At 35.3% G+C, this 16,565-nt stretch overlaps 1 protein-coding gene and 1 pseudogene across 10 annotated transcripts in view; both read left to right on the forward strand.

Moving 5' to 3' along the window:
* The window catches only part of Stau2 (staufen double-stranded RNA binding protein 2), a 336,959-nt gene that overhangs the window by 66,267 nt on the left and 254,127 nt on the right, over positions 1 to 16,565 (forward strand). The gene's annotated exons all lie outside the window — the stretch shown is intronic.
* LOC124964686 (eukaryotic initiation factor 4A-II-like) lies at positions 12,857 to 14,184 on the forward strand (annotated as a pseudogene).

A 16,565-nucleotide genomic window follows, 5' to 3' on the forward strand; every position in this document is an offset into this window, starting at 1 on the left:
ATGCCATAATTTTATCATTCTTCATGGCGGAGTAATATTCCATTGTATATATTTGCCACAGTTTCTTTATCCATTCATCAACTGAAGGGCATCTAAGTTGGTTCCACAATCTGGCTATGGTGAATTGAGCAGCAATGAACATTGATGTGACTGTATCTCTGTAGTATACTGATTGTAAGTCTTTTGGGTATAGGCCAAGGAGTGGGATAGCTGGGTCAAATGGTGGTTCCATTCCAAGCTTTCTGAGAAATCTCCATACTGCTTTCCAGAGTGGCTGCACTAATTTGCAACCCGACCAGCAATGTATGAGTGTACCTTTTTCCCCACATCCTCACCAACGCCTGTTGTTGCTTGTGTTCTTCATAATCGTCATTCTAATTGGGGTGAGATGGAATCTTAGGGTAGTTTTGATTTGCATTTCTCTTATTACTAGAGATGTTGAACATTTTTTCATATATCTGTTGATTGCTTGTACATCTTCTTCTGTGAAGTGTCTATTCATTTCCTTAGCCCATTTGTTGATTGGATTATTTGTATTCTTGGTGTAGAGTTTTTTGAGTTCTTTATAGATTCTGGAGATTAGTGCTCTATCTGAAGTATGATTGGCAAAGATTTTCTCCCACTCTGTAGGCTCTCTCTTCACATTACTGATAGTTTCCTTTGCTGAGAGAAAGCTTTTTAGTTTGAATCTATCCCAGTTGTTGACTCTTGTTTTTATTTCTTGTGCTATGGGAGTCCTGTTGAGGAAGTCTGATCCTAAGCCAACAAGTTGAAGGTTTGGACCTACTTTTTCTTCTATAAGTTACAGGGTCTCTGATCTGATTCCAAGGTCCTTGATCCATTTTGAGTTGAGTTTTGTGCAGGGTGAGAGATAGGGGTTTAATTTCATTCTGTTGCATATGGTTTTCCAGTTTTCCCAGCACCATTTGTTGAAGAGGCTATCTTTTCTCCATTGCATATTTTTGGCCCCTTTGTCTAGTATGAGAAAATTGTATTTATTTGGGTTTGTGTCCGTGTCCTCTATTCTGTACCATTGATCTACCTGTCTATTTTGGTACCAATACCATGCCGTTTTTGTTACTATTGTTTTGTAATAGAGTTGAAGATCTGATATTGCAATACCCCCTCCTTTCCTCTTTCTACTGAGGATTGCTTTAGCTATTCTGGGTTTTTTATTCTTCCAGATGAATTCATAATTGCTTGCTCTATTTCTTTAAGGTACGTCATTGGGATTTTAATTGGAATTGCACTGAATCTGTATAGCACTTTAGGTAGTAGGCCATTTTGACATTATTAATTCTGCCTATCCAAGAACATAGGAGATCTTGCCATCTTCTAAGGTTTTCTTTAATTTCTTTCTTTAGTGTTCTGTAGTTCTCATTGTAGAGGTCTTTCACCTCTTTTGTGAGATTGATTCCCAAGTTTTAATTTTTTTCGATGCTATTGTGAATGGGGTAGTTTTCCTAATTTCTCTTTCTGAAGATTCATCACTTATGTACGAAAATGCATTGGATTTATGAGCATTGATCTTGTAACCTGCTACTTTACAGAATTCACTTATGAGTTCTAAAAGTTTTCTGGTGGAATTTCCTGGTTCCTCTAAATATATAATCATGTCATCAGCGAACAGGGATAGTTTGAGTTCTTCTTTTCTAATTCGTATCTCTTTAATTTCTTTGGTTTGTCTAATTGCTCTGGCTAGAGTCTCAAGGACGATGTTGAATAGAAGTGGTGAAAGAGGGCATCCCTGCCTTGTTCCATTTTTTAGGGGGAATGCTTTCAGTTTTTCACCATTTAGAATGATATTGGCCATGGGCTTAGCGTAGATGGCCTTTACAATGTTAAGGAATGTTCCCACTATCCCTATTTTTTCTAGTGTTTTGAGCATGAAGGGATGCTGTATTTTATTGAATGCTTTTTCTGCATCTATTGAAATAATCATGTGATTCTTAACTTTAAGTCTGTTGATACGGTGAATGACGTTTATTGATTTCTGGATGTTGAACCAACCTTGCATCCCTGGAATAAAACCCACTTGATCGTGGTGCACTCTCTTTTTAATATATTTTTGTATGCGATTTGCTAAAATTTTGTTTAGAATTTTTGCATCAATGTTCATTAAGGATATTGGTCTGAAATTTTCTTTCCTCGATGTGTCTCTGTCTGGTTTAGGTATCAGGGTGATATTGGCTTCATAGAATGAGTTTGGGAGGGTTCCCTCCTCTTCTATTTCATGGAATACTTTGAGGAGTATTGCAATGAGCTCTTCTTTAAAGGTTTTGTAGAACTCGGCTGAGAACCCATCTGGTCCCGGACTTTTCTTTGTTGGTAGGCTTTTGATGACCTCTTCTATTTCATTGCTTGAAATTGATTTATTTAAGTTGTGTATGTCCTCCTCATTCAGTTTAGGTAATTCATATGTCTCTAGAAACTTGTTGATGTCTTCGAGGTTTTCTGTTTTGTTGGAGTATAGATTTTCAAAATAGCTTCTAATTATGTTTTGTATTTCAGTTGTGTCCGTTGTGATATTTCCTTGTTCATTCTGAATTTGAGTAATTTGAGTTTTCTCCCTCTTTCTCTTTGTTAGTGTGGCTAAGGGTTTATCAATTTTGTTTATTTTTTCAAAGAACCAACTATTTTGTTAATTTTTCTGATTGTTTCTTTTGTTTCAATTTTTTGATTTCGGCTCTGATTTTAGCTACTTCCTTTTTTCTACTGCTTTTGGTGTTGGTCTGCTCTTCTTTTTCTAGGGCTTTGAGCTGTACTGTTAAGTCGTTTATTTGTTGATTTCTACTTCTTTTGTTGAATGCGTCCCATGAAATAAATCTTCCTCTAAGTACTGCTTTCCTAGTGTCCCAGAGATTTTGATATGATGTGTCTTTGTTCTCGTTTACTTCTAAGAATTTTTTAATTTCCCTCCTGACATCTTCTGTTATCCATTCATCATATAATAGTGTATTATTTAATCTCCAGGTATTGGAGAAGTTTCCGTTTTTTATTCTGTCATTTATTGCTAATTTCAATCCATTATGATCTGATAGAGTACAAGGTAGTATCTCTATGTTCTTGTATTTGCTAACAGTAGCTTTGTGGCATAATATATAGTCTATTTTGGAGAAGGATCCATGTGCTGCTGAGAAGAAAGTGTATTCGTTCTTTGTTGGATGGTATATTCTATATATGTCAGTTAAGTCTAAATTGTTGATTGTGTTATTGAGATCTATGGTTTCTTTATTTAATTTTTGTTTGGAAGATCTATCCAGTGGTGAGAGAGGTGTGTTAAAATCGCCTAGTATTATTGTGTTGTGGTCTATTTGATTTCTGGAATTGAGAAGGATTTGTTTGGCGTACATGGATGAGTCAATGTTCGGGCATAGATATTTATGATTGTTATGTCTTGCTGATTTATACTTCCCTTAAGCAGTATGTAATGTCCTTGTTATCCCTTCTGACTAGTTTTGGCTTGAAGTCCACATTATCTGAAATGAGGATGGATACTCCAGCTTTTTTGCTGTGTCCGTGTGCATGGTATGTTTTTTCCCATCCTTTCACCTTTAGTCTATGGGTATCTCTTTCATTGAGATGAGTCTCTTGCAGGCAGCATATTGTTGGATTTTTCTTTTTAATCCAATCTGCCAGTCTATGTCTTTTGATTGATGAGTTCAGGCCATTAACATTCAGGGTTATTATTGTGATATGATTTGTATTCCCAGTCATTTGACTCATTTTTGTTTTTTGACATGATTTGGTTTCTCCTTTATTTGGCTATTCCTTTAGGCTAGTTCCTCCCGTTGCTGATTTGCATTGTTGTTTTTCATCTCTTCCTCATGGAATATTTTGCTGAGAATGTTCTGTAATGCTGGCTTTCTTTTTGTAAATTCCTTTAGCTTTTGTTTATCATGGAAGGATCTTATTTCGTCGTCAAATCTGAAAGTAAGTTTTGCTGGGTATAAGATTCTTGGTTTGCATCCATTTTCTTTCAGGGCTTGGTAAATGTTGTTCCAGGTCCTTCTAGCTTTTAGGGTCTGGATTGAAAAATCTGCTGATATTCTTATTGATTTCCCCTGAATGTAATTTGATTCTTTTCTCTTGCGGCCTTTAAAATTCTGTCTTTATTTTGTATGTTAGATATTTTCATAGTAATGTGCCTTGGTGTGTGTCTGTTGTAATTTTGTATATTTGGAGTCCTATAAGCCTCTTGTACTTGGTTTTCCATTTCATTTTTCAGATTTGGGAAATTTTCTGGTCTTATTTCATTGAATAGGTTGTTCATTCCTTTGGTTTGTTTCTCTAAGCCTTCCTCATTCCCAATAGTTCTTGAATTTGGCCTTTTCATGATATCCCATAAATCTTTTTTTTTTTTTTTTTTTAATTTTATTGTAAACAAATGGTATACATGTTGTTTCTCTGTTTGTACATGGCGTAAAGGCATACCATTTGTGTAATCATAAATTTACATAGGGTCATGCTGTTTGATTCATTTTGTTATTTTTTTCCCTTCCCCCCACCCCTTCCACCCCTCTTTTCCCTCTATACAGTCCTTCCTTCCTCCATTCTTGCCCCCCCTCCCTAACCCTAACTCTAACTCTAACACTAACCCCTCCCACCCCCCATTATGTGTCATCATCCACTTATTAGCGATATCATTCATCATTTGTTTTTTTGAGATTGGCTTATCTTACTTAGCATGATATTCTCCAATTTCATCCATTTGCCTGCAAATGCCATAATTTTATCATTCTTTGTGGCTGAGTAATATTCCATTGTATATACATATATACCACAGTTTCTTTATCCATTCATCAATTGAAGGACATCTAGGTTGGTTTCACAATCTGGCTATTGTGAACTGAGCAGCTATGAACATTGATGTGGCTGTATCTCTGTAATATGCTGATTTTAAGTCCTTTGGGTATAGGCCAAGGAGTGGGATAGCTGGGTCAAATGGTGGTTCCATTCCAAGTTTTCTAAGGAGTCTCCACACTGCTTTCCAGAGTGGCTGCACTAATTTGCAGCCCCACCAGCAATGTATGAGTGTACCTTTCTCCCCACATCCTCGCCAACACCTGTTGTTGCTTGTATTCTTGATACTCGCCATTCTAATTGGAGTGAGATGGAATCTTAGGGTGGTTTTGATTTGCATTTCTCTTATTACTAGAGATGTTGAACATTTTTCCATATGTTTGTTGATTTCTTGTAGTTCTTCTTCTGTGAAGCGTCTATTCATTTCCTTAACCCATTTGTCGATTGGATTATTTGCAATCTTGGTGTAGAGTTTTTTGAGTTTTTTATAGATTCTGGAAATTAGTGCTCTATCTGAAGTATGATTGGCAAAGATTTTCTCCCACTCTGTAGGCTCTTTCTTCACATTGCTGATAGTTTCCTTTGCTGAGAGAAAGCATTTTAGTTTGAATCTATCCCAGTTATTGATTCTTGCTTTTATTTCTTTTGCTATGGGAGTCCTGTTGAGGAAGTCTGATCCTAAGCCGACATGTTGAAGCTCTGGACCTACTTTTTCTTCTATAAGATGCACGGTCTCTGGTCTGATTCCGAGTTCCTTAATCCATTTTGAGTTTAGTTTTGTGCATGGTGAGAGATATGGGTTTAGTTTCATTCTGTTGCATATGGATTTCCAATTCTCCCAGCACCATTTGTTGAAGAGGCTATCTTTTCTCCATTGCATATTTTTGGCCCCTTTGTCTAGTATGAGAAAATTGTATTTATTTGGGTTTGTGTCCGTGTCCTCTATTCTGTACCATTGATCCACCTTTCTATTTTGGTACCAGTACCATGCCATTTTTGTTACTATTGCTTTGTAGTAGAGTTGAAGATCTGGTATTGCGATACCCCCTGCTTCACTCTGTCTACTGAGGATTGCTTTAGATATTCTGGGTTTTTCTTCTTCCAGATGAATTTCATAATTGCTTGCTCTATTTCTGTAAGGTACGTCATTGGGATTTTAATTGGAATTGCATTGAATCTGTATAGCACTTTAGGTAGTATGGCCATTTTGACAATATTAATTCTGCCTATCCAAGAACATGGGAGATCTTTCCATCTTCTAGTTTTCTTTAATTTCTTTCTTTAGTGTTCTGTAGTTCTCACTGTAGAGGTCTTTCACCTCTTTTGTGAGATTGATTCCCAAGTTTTATTTTTTTTAATTTATTTTATTTTTTTCGAGGCTATTGTGAATGGGGTAGTTTTCCTAATTTCTCTTTCTGAAGATTCACCCCTTATGTATAAAAATGCCTTAGATTTATGTGCATTGATCTTATATCCCGCTACTTTACTTAATTCACTTATGAGATCTAAAAGTTTTCTGGTGGAATTTCTTGGTTCCTCTAAGTATATAATCATATCATCAGCAAACAGGGATATTTTGAGTTCTTCTTTTCCTATTTGTATCCGTTTAATTTCTTTGGTCTGTCTAATTGCTCTGGCTAGAGTTTCAAGGACGATATTGAAAAGAAGTGGTGAAAGAGGGTATCCCTGCCTTGTTCCAATTTTAAGGGGGAATGCTTTCAGTTTTTCACCATTTAGAATGATATTAGCCATGGGCTTAGCATAGATGGCCTTTACAATGTTAAGGAATGTTCCCACTATCCCCATTTTTTCTAGTGTTTTGAGCATGAAGGGATGCTGTATTTTATCAAATGCTTTCTCTGCATCTATCAAAATAATCATGTGATTCTTGACTTTAAGTCTATTGATATGGTGAATTACATTTATTGATTTCCTGATGTTGAACCAACCTTGCATCCCTGGGATGAAACCCACTTGATCATGGTGCACTATCTTTTTAATATGTTTTTGTATGCGATTTGCTAAAATTTTGTTTAGAATTTTTACGTCAATGTTCATTAAGGATATTGGTCTGAAATTTTCTTTCCTCGATGTGTCTCTGTCTGGTTTAGGTATCAGGGTGATATTGGCTTCATAGAATGAGTTTGGGAGGGTTCCCTCCTCTTCTATTTCATGGAATACTTTGAGGAGTATTGGAATGAGCTCTTCTTTAAAGGTTTTGTAGAACTCTGCTGAGAACCCATCTGGTCCTGGACTTTTCTTTGTTGGTAGGCTTTTGATGACTTCCTCTATTTCAGTACTTGAAATTGGTCTATTTAAATTGTGTATGTCCTCCTCGTTCAGTTTAGGCAATTCATATGTCTCTAGAAACCTGTTGATGTCTTCGAAATTTTCTATTTTTTTGGAGTATAGATTTTCAAAATAGCTTCTAATTATGTTTTGTATTTTAGTCGTGTCTGTTGTGATATTTCCTTGTTCATTCCGAATTTTAGTAATTTGGGTTTTCTCTCATCTTCTCTTTGTTAGTGTGACTAAAGGTTTATCAATTTTGTTTATTTTTTTGAAGAACCAACTATTTATTTTGTCAATTTTTGTATTGTTTCTTTTGTTTCAATTTCGTTGATTTCAGCTCTGAGTTTAACTATTTCCTGTCTTCTACTACTTTTGGTGTTGGTCTGTTCTTTTTTTTCTAGGGCTTTGAGCTGTAGTGTTAGGTCGTTTATTTGTTGAGTTTACTTCTTTTATTAAATGCGCTCCATGAAATAAATTTTCCTCTAAGTACTGCTTTCATAGTGTCCCAGAGATTTTGATATGATGTTTCTTTGTTCTCATTTACCTCTAAGAATTTTTTAATTTCCTTCCTAATATCTTCTGTTATCCATTCATCATATAATAGCATATTGTTTAATCTCCAGGAGTTGGAGTAGTTTCTGTTTTTTACTCTTTCATTTATTTCTAACTTCAATCCATTATGATCTGATAGAATACAAGGTAGTGTCTCTATCTTCTTGTATTTGCTAACATTAGCTTTGTGGCATAAAATATGGTCTATTTTAGAGAAGGATCCATGTGCTGCTGAGAAGAAAGTGTATTCGCTCTTGGTTGGATGGTATATTCTATAAATGTCTGTTAAGTCTAAATTATTGATTGTGTTATTGAGATCTATGGTTTCTTTGTTCAATTTTTGTTTGGAAGATCTGTCCAGTGCTGAGAGAGGCGTGTTAAAATCACCTAGTATTATTGTGTTATGGTCTATTTGGTTTCTAAAATTGAGAAGGATTTGTTTGACATACATGGATGAGCCACTGTTTGGGGCATAGATGTTTATGATTGTTATATCTTGCTGATTTATGCTTCCCTTAAGCAGTATGAAATGTCCTTCTTTATCCCTTCTGACTAACTTTGGCTTGAAGTCCACATTATCTGAAATGAGGATGGGTACTCCAGCTTTTTTGCTGAGTCCATGTGCATGGTATGTTTTTCCCCATCCTTTCACCTTTAGTCTATGGGTATCTCTTTCTATGAGGTGAGTCTCTTGCAGGCAACATATTGTTGGATCTTTCTTTTTAATCCAATCTGCCAGTCTATGTCTTTTGATTGATGAGTTCAGGCCATTAACATTCACGGTTATTATTGAGATATGATTTGTATTCCCGGTCATTTGGTTCATTTTTTAAATTTTATTTATTTATTTATTTTTTTGACACACCTTGGTTCCTCCTTTATTTGACAGTTCCTTTAGTATAATTCCTCCCTTTGCTGATTTGCTTCTTTGTTTTTTATCTCTTTCTCATGGATGATTTTGCTGAGAATGTTCTGTAATGCTGGCTTTCTTTTTGTAAATTCTTTTAGCTTTTGTTTATCATGGAATGATTTTATTTCATCATCAAATTTGAAGGTAAGTTTTGCAGGGTATACGATTCTTGGTTGGCATCCATTTTCTTTCAGAGCTTGAAAAATGTTGTTCCAGGCCCTTCTATCTTTTAGGGTCTGGATTGAAAAATCTGCTGATATTCTTATTGGTTTCCCCCTGAATGTAATTTGGTTCTTTTCTCTCACAGCCTTTAAAATTCTGTCTTTATTTTGTATGTTCAGTATTTTCATTATAATGTGCCTTTTGTGGGTCTGTTGTAATTTTGTATATTTGGAGTCCTATAAGCCTCTTGTACCTGGTTTTCCATTTCATTTTTCATATTTGGGAAATTTTCTGATATTATTTCATTGAATAGATTGTTCATTCCTTTGGTTTGTTTCTCTAAGCCTTTCTCAATCCCAATAATTCTCAAATTTGGCCTTTTCATGATATCCCATCGTTCTTGGAGATTCTGTTCATGGTTTCTTACCATCTTCTCTGTTTGCCCATTATTCTTATAAGTTCTGTTCATGATTTCTTACCATCTTCTCTGTTTGGTCAACTTTGTCTTCAAGATTAAATATTTTTTCTTCAATGTCTGAGGTTCTGTCTTCCAGGTGTTCTGCCCTATTGGTTATGCTTTCTATGGAGTTTTTAACTTGGTTTATTGTTTACTTCATTTCAAGGATTTCTTTTTGTTTGTTTGTTTTTTTTTTTTTAGTATCTCTAAGTCTTTATTGAAATGATCTCTTGCTTCCTGTATTTGGTCTTTTAACTGTTGAGTGGTGCGATCATTTAATGCCTGCATTTGCTCTTTCATCTCCTCCGTCAATGCCTGCATTTGCTGTTTCATCTCCTCGTTTGCTTCCCTGATTGTTTTAATTATGTACATTCTGAACTCCCTTTCTGACATTTCTTCTGCTGTGCTGTCATTGGGTTTTACTGATATAGTATCTAGGTTTGTTTGGGACATTTTCTTCCCTTGTTTTCTCATATTGGTCAGATGTCAGTGGGACTCTGAGATATTGCAGATTTCCTCTTTGGCTTATAGTGTCCCTGTAGATTTCCAGTGTATCACCTCCCAGGCTTCAGTAGCCTGAAGTCTTGGAGGAACTTGATAATGCAGTGCTTCCGAAGAAAGCTGCCCCTAGCCCGCTACTGGTTCCAGGGCTTGGAGCTGGCTCTGTGTGGAAAGGCTCTCACTGGGGGGCCTGCTCTGAGAAGCTGGCCGTGTGGGAGGAGCCCACCACTGGAGTGAGCAGGGCTACCTGGGGAAGACTCTAGCTGCCCTGCCCTGCTCTGATAAGCCGCCCTTATCTGGGCCTGCCACCTAGGCCAAGCTTCACTCGGTGGGGGAGATTCACCCTGTGGCTCTATTTTAGTCCGAGTCTCTCAATGCCTACCCTTCTTGAATCCTGGGTTCTGGAGCGACTGGAGATGCAGTCACCCTCTAGTCCGCCATCATGGATCACCCCGTGGCCAGCCTCAGCAACTTAATGAGACCCTAAGCAACTGAGCGAGACCCTGTCTCAAAATAAAAAATATAAAAGAATGTGAATGTGGCTCACTGGTTAAGGGCCCCTGAGTTCAAACCCCAGAACTCCACTCCCCAGAATAAAAAGAACCCCAAAAGAATACAAACATTAATTAATGCTGGAGAGGATGTGGAGAAAAAAGAACACTTTTGTACTGTTGGTGGGCTTGTAAATTAGTATAGGTGCTATGTAAATCACTGTGGAATTTTCTCAAAGACTAGGAATGGAACCTCCATATGACTCAGTTATACCACTCCTCGATGTTTATCCTACAGAACTAAAATCATCTTACTCTAATAATACCTGCATACCCATGTTTATAGTAGCACAGTTCACAACAGCCGAACTATGGAACCAGTTTAGGTGTCCATCAGTGGATGAATGGATAAAGAAAATATGGTATATATGTACACAATGGAGTTTTAATCAACCATAAAGAAGAATGAAATGATGTAAATTGTAGGAAAATGGATAGAACTTGAGAACATTATGTTAAGTGAAATAAGCCAAATTCAGAAAATCAAGGGTCATATGTTTTCTATGTGGAAACTAGAGAGGAAAAAGGAAAAGAGAAGTGGGGATGGAGATCTCATGAAAATTGAAGGGAGATCAGTAGAGGAAATGGACCAGGGTGGTAAGGAGGGAAGGGAAAGGGAAAATACTGGGGAATGATGTTGGCCAAATTATATTGTTATATTGTGTGCATGTATGAACATGTAATAACAAATCCTACCATTATGTCCAACTATAATGAACCAATAAAAATATGGAAAAAATAAAGCTAACACCTAGAATCAATAACCTTCAAACACACAGGGAATAGAAGAGCTAATGGTAGAGAAACTCCATTTATAATAACAAAGAATATAAAATACTGAGGAATAAACCTACTGAGAATGTGCAAGAATACATCAAGTTTTAAGGTTCGGGGATGTAGTTCAGTGTTAAGAGTTGCCTAGCAGTCACGAGGGCTGGGTTTAGTTCCTAGCACTGCAAAAAGGAACCAACCTAGGTACCCTTCAACAGATGAATGGATAAAGAAATTCTGGTATATATACACAATGCAATACTATTCAGCCATAAAGAAGAATAATATTATGGCATTTGCAAATAAATGGATGGAATTGGAGATTATCATGTTAAGTGAAATAAGCCAAGCCCAAAAAACCAAAGGCCAAATGTTTTCCCTGATAAGTGGAAAACGATATATAATGGGGGGTGGGGGAGTGGGGAATGAGAGAAGAATGGGGTAACTTTAGAATATGTAGAAGGAAATGAGGGGGAGGGGGGTATGAAAAATAGTGGAATGAGACAGACATCATTACCCTATGTACATATATGATTACATGAATGTTGTGAATCTACATCGTGTACAACCATAGAAATAAAATGATGTACCCCATTTGGGTACAATGAATCAAAATGCAGTCTATAAAAAATTAAAAGCTAAATTAAAAAAATAATAAAAATTATAATTCTATAAAAAAGGAAATAAAAAAGCTTTAGAGTGCTCCTGAGAGATATAAAAATATACCTCAACAAGTGACATTTTTGCTATTGCATATAGGATGATTGAACATTTTAAAAACTAGTTAAAAATAGAATGAAATAATGAAGATTAAAGTAGAAATGAAGGAAGTAGAGAATAGAAAATATCTACTTGATTCAAAATCCTGATTTAAAAAAAATTTATAAAATAGAACAAGCAAACAAAGGCACAAATGAGAAATATTAGGGCAAAAATGACCATCGAAACAGAGGAAATTTTTCATGACATTACTTCACAGACCTCTATACAAATAAATTTGTTAACCTAGATGATATAGTGAATTTCCTAGAAAACGTTGCTTTCCAAAATTGGCTCAGTAGTGATAGAAAGTTTAAATGTACTTTGTCCATTTGAAAAGAACCTAGAGAAAGTTAATAAGGAATAAACCTACAAAATAGCATCAGGCTTACCTGGGGTCATGGGGGAATCCTATCTCCCACAGTTTTGGAGACCAACAGTCTTAGTAGTATATAAGAAAAAGGTAAGAGATGGAAGGGGGAATTTCTGAATCATTTTACAAAATGGGTTTAACATCAATATCTAAACCTGGTAAACATGGTATAGAAAAGGAAATTGCAATCTAATCCCCAAAATAAATATATATAAGAACAAATAAAACAAATAGACTCTAAAACCAAGTTAGTAATAATATATAACTTAAAAATCTTTTCTGTTTGAATTTAATTCATTTGAATACTTTCATTTTTATTGATCGGACTGGTAAAGGCTTCGAATTTTTCTGTGATTATTGCTCTACATGTGTAATATGGATTTGAATATGTATTTTCATTATAATTTTTTCAGTTTTTTTTAGTTTGTATTTTCCCTTTCATGTAAATACTGTTTGATAAAAGGTTTAATTTCAAGACAAAAGGGCCTTTTAAAATTTTATTCTAATTGTATTTTGATCCAAGGCTATTTATTATTTTTAATATTTCTATTTTGTGGTACTTTTTTATTATTATTGTATTTTGTGGTACTTTCTTGTTCTTTGAGATTTAATGTGGAATCAATATAGTATTACATATATGCACTTGAAGTATAAAGGGTATAAATTTTGATCATAAAGATCGTCCATAAACCTTTTCAGTTGGGCGCTGAGTAGTTCTTTGGATCATGTCTGGTGGCTCTGTGATCATAACAGAGAACATGGAGGCCCAGAGGGAATGGACCCTGATGGTGTGGTGGAGAGCATATGGAATGAAATGGTTGATAACGTTGACAATATGAATTTAAAGGAGTCTCTTCTTCGGGTCATCTATGCTTATGGTTTTGAGAAGAATTCAGCTGCTCAGCAGAGAGCTTTTATTCCCTGTTTTAAAGGGTATGATGTGATTGCCCAAACTGAGTCAGGTACTGGCATGACAGCTACATTTGCTGTTTCCATCCAGCAACAGTTGGAGATTGAGTTCAAGGAGACCCAAGCACTAGTATTGCCTCCCACCAGAGAACTGTCTCAGCAGATCCAAAGGTGATTTTGGTACTTGGAGACAGTACAGGAGCAACTTATCATGGCTGCATTGGTGGAACAAATGTTCGAAATGAAATGCAAAAACTGCGGGCTGAAGCACCACATATTGTTGTTGGTATGCCAGGGAGAGCATTTGATATGTTAAACAGAAGATATCTTTCTCCATAATGGATCAAAATGTTCGTTTTGGATGAAGCAGTTGAAATGTTGAGCCAAGGGTTTAAGGATCAAATCTATGAGATTTTCCAAAGATTAAATGCAAGTAGTCAGGTTATGTTGCTTTCTGCTACAATGCCAAAAAAAATGAGCGATCTAATTTGAATTCTGGTGAAGAAAGAAGAATTGACTCTTGAAGGAATCAAACCATTTTACATTAATGCTGAAAGAAAGGAATGGAATTTGGACACACTTCGTGGCTTGTATGAGACACTGGCCATTACATGGGCTGTTATTTTTCTCAATACACAGCACAAAGTGGACTGACTCAGAGAAGATGCATGCCAGGGATTTCACAGTTTTTGCTCTGCATGGTGACATGGATCAAAAGAGAGAGATGTTATCATGAGGGAATTCCAATCAGGGTCAAACCAAGTTCTGTTCACTATTGATTTGTTGGCTTGTGGAATTGATGTGCAACAAGTATCTTTGGTTATAAACTATGGTCTACCTACCAGTTGTGAAAACTGTATTCACAGAATTGGCAAAGGGAGTTGATTTGGAAGGAGAGGTGTGGCTATATACTTTGTTACTGAAGAAGACAAGAGGATTCTTCATTACATCGAGTCTTTCTACAATACTATAGTGGAGGAAATGCCCATGAATGTAGCTGACCTAATCTAATTCCTGGGATGAGATAAATTTGAATACAGTGCTCACTGTTGCTGAGTAGGAGATAACAGTGTGCATTGTGCTGCATTTTGTCTCAGTGCTTATAATGGATCAATAATATAGATTTTGATTGCAAAGCGACATAAGTAGTGAGCTCTTGTGAGGAAAGTCATTGGCTTTATCCTCTTTAGAGTTTGACTGTTGGGGTGGGTATAAAAGATGGGGGTCTGGAAAATCTTTTTTTCTTAGAAATTTATTTCCTAGTTCTGTAGAGAAGGTTGTATGAGATGTTCTCTTTCATTTAATAATATACTTGTGGACTAAAGATATAAGTGCTGTATAAAGATAAAAGTACTGTATAAAATAAGCCAATTATGTTAAACTAGCATATCTGCCTTTATTGTGTTTGTCATTAGCCTGAATAGAAAGACCTTTAAAATTGATTTTTTAGAAAGCATTTGAATGCATTTTGTTTGGTATTGTGTTTATTCAGTGAAGTATTTAATTAGTGCTAAGTGTGAACTGGACCCTGTTGCTAAGCCCCAATAAGCAATCATATCCTAGGTAGGGTGAAACCCCCAGTAAAATTGCCATATTGTACATGTCTTAATGAAGTTTGAATGTTAAATAGATTGTATATTCACTTAAAAAAAAAGATAATCCATAAGATTTTGTTGCTTTGATATTCTCTATCCTTACTTTCCTTTTGTCTACTTGGTCTGTTCTGTACTGAGAATGATGTGTAAAATGTCTTAGTATTTGTGTACTTCCCACCTTATCTCCTTGTAATGTCTGTAGTTTTTGTTTCATGAAAGTGGTTGCTGTATTATATGGAACAAAGATATTCATAACTGCTGTGTGTTATTTGAGAATTGTAGATTTTAGCATTAAAAATGTCTTTCCATTAATACCTTTTATCTTGAATTCTACTTTGTCTGGTATCAGGATACCATTTAACTGCTTTTTGTTTCTATCTGCTCAGTATACCTTTATTTCTTTTTCTTTTAGCCTTTTGCTCTGTCTCTTGTATAACATATATTTGAGTCTTGCTTTATGAAACATAAACGTATTTGTCTTGAGAATAATGGCAGACATTTTTTGGTAACCTAATTTGGCAATTAGTTGACAGTGGTTGTTTACCTTAAACTGAATCAAGTCTGATGCTCTAAAGTTTTGATAAAAATATATTTAAAATGTATAATAATACAAAAACTTTTCAAAAACAAACTTTGTCTCAGGGGGTACTGAAATCAATAGTTTTATTTTTCTACCCTTTCCGAGTATATTAAATTAAATTGCTAAGTGAAAGAATAACAGGTATAATTAATAGTCACTTGATAAATCTTGGTAGTGCTGTTTTGAAATACTTCCCAGAAATTGAGAAGTTGAATAATTGTGGTAAACTCATAACGCATTGGATTGCAGGTCAGGTAGTTTCTAGTTCTTTGTTTCTAACAAATTAAAAGAAGACCTAATTGAGTCATCAGTTGATGCATCATTAAAATAAAAATTTTTTTTTAAAAAAATTTCTTCTAATTGGCTGTACATGACAGTAGAATGCATTTTCACACATTGTACACAGATGGAACATGGCTTCTCATTCCTCTGGCTGTACGTTATGCTGAGTTACACCAGTAGTGTAATCATACATGTATATAGGGTAATAATGTCTGTCTCATTCTACTGTCCTTCCCGTCCCCAGTGCCCCACCCTTCCCCAAACGTAAAGTGATTTTCGATGGTAGATCACCATGTAGGTTTTTACATAGAAGAAATTGTGTGACCTTACTATAACAAAAGTTTAGGTGTGGTTTACTTCTGAATATGAATAATGTTTCTCAGTGATTGTATCTAATAAAACTGAAATAAGAACAGAATTGAGAACTATCTATTTTAACAGTAAGAAAAATTTTTGTATATATTAATATAAATTTTAAAAAAGATCTATCCATTTTCACTGAGTTTCATGTCTATAAGATTTTACTTTTTGTTTAAAAATAATTGATCAAAATTTATAATATTTATATTCCATTATCTGCTAATAATAATTGCAGTATTGGCTCATGGTACACTTCTATTTTAACTTACATACTTACTATCACAGAAAATGCAAACTTCGGTGGGTCTGTGTACCTAGTAGCATCTGTGAGGTTGTGTTCATTTTCCAGCACTGAAAAAAAAAAAAAAAAAAAAACTAACAAAACAACCCCCCAACAAACTATATAAATTTTAATTAATATGCACATTCCACTGCATAGAATGTGATGGAATGAGTAATAAAAGACTTGCAGGCACAGGGACTAGGGTTGTATCTCAGTGGTGGAGTGCTTGCCTTGCACTTGAGAGGTACTGGGTTCAACCCTCAACTCCACATAAAAAGAAAGAAAGAAAGAAAGGTGTTGTGTTCATCTACAAACTAGAAAAATATTTAAAAAAAGACACACAGTCACAAAATAATCACAGGTTAAAATTCTGTATAAACAGTGGAATAAAATACAAGTTGAAGAAGATAAAGGTGATGTAAATT

Source organism: Sciurus carolinensis, chromosome 1 (genome assembly GCF_902686445.1).
Source record: "Sciurus carolinensis chromosome 1, mSciCar1.2, whole genome shotgun sequence".
Classification (NCBI taxonomy): Eukaryota; Metazoa; Chordata; class Mammalia; order Rodentia; family Sciuridae; genus Sciurus; species Sciurus carolinensis.